Source organism: Mandrillus leucophaeus, unplaced genomic scaffold (assembly GCF_000951045.1).
Source record: "Mandrillus leucophaeus isolate KB7577 unplaced genomic scaffold, Mleu.le_1.0 Scaffold1168, whole genome shotgun sequence".
NCBI lineage: Eukaryota > Metazoa > Chordata > Mammalia > Primates > Cercopithecidae > Mandrillus > Mandrillus leucophaeus.
This window is the reverse complement of record NW_012099965.1, coordinates 192,787-193,287: the sequence shown is the minus strand read 5'-3', so window position 1 is coordinate 193,287 and position 501 is coordinate 192,787.

Sequence of the window (501 nt, the reverse complement as noted above, 5' to 3'; positions counted from 1 at the left end):
CTAGGGGAGTGGAGTGTAAGAAATATGACTGTACTGCAGCCAACCAGGCATAGGGCAGCAGGGATATGCCAAGGTAAATATTCTGGATGACTAAACGGGTTTGTGGCACAGGCACACAGTTCCGTGTTTTCTATAATCATAGCCATATAGACATAACATAGAGAAGCTCCCCAGCTGACTGTCAGCCACTATTGTTTGTATAGTGTGTAAATGTAACACTGACCCTATGAAGGGGCTGCTGAATAAAACCATGTCTCATTTACCTGCTGTCTCTCGAGTGTTCTTCCAGCTCCCTGCCCCACAGCCACCTACTCCCCTCAGCTCTCAGCTGGGGATGGAACCTGACCCTGAGTATCCCGGCCTGCGGGATCGTCACTGCAGGCCCTGGAAGAGGGGTTGGGAATTTGGGGAACAAGAGATACGAGAAATGGAGACAAGACAGTGCTCTGATCAAGTCTCTTTTAATGGTGGTAATGCAGTGCCTTATATACACTTGGAGGG